Source organism: Lupinus angustifolius, chromosome LG04 (genome assembly GCF_001865875.1).
Source record: "Lupinus angustifolius cultivar Tanjil chromosome LG04, LupAngTanjil_v1.0, whole genome shotgun sequence".
NCBI classification, from domain to species: Eukaryota; Viridiplantae; Streptophyta; class Magnoliopsida; order Fabales; family Fabaceae; genus Lupinus; species Lupinus angustifolius.
Window position 1 is genome coordinate 19,254,551 of NC_032012.1, and position 307 is coordinate 19,254,857.

Sequence of the window (307 nt, forward strand, 5' to 3'; positions counted from 1 at the left end):
TCTTTGTGGACGTAATATTGTTTAGTAATAAATATAAGTGATCATCATTCTACCATTTTAGGATATACATTAAAAGGAGGATTTTAGAACTTGGTGTTTGGAGTTAATCAAAGTAAAACATAAGAACTTGTCTAAGTAGTTCAAATTCATAAGAAGTTGTTAATATGTAGTTTATGTACCTTATTCAAAATGATATTGTCTCATCAAGAATTTGTTAATATGTAGTTTATGTTTCTTGTTAAATTGTTTATATGCAATTCAAAACAAAAACCACCAAAATATGTTTAACTCATTATTTGTGCATTGA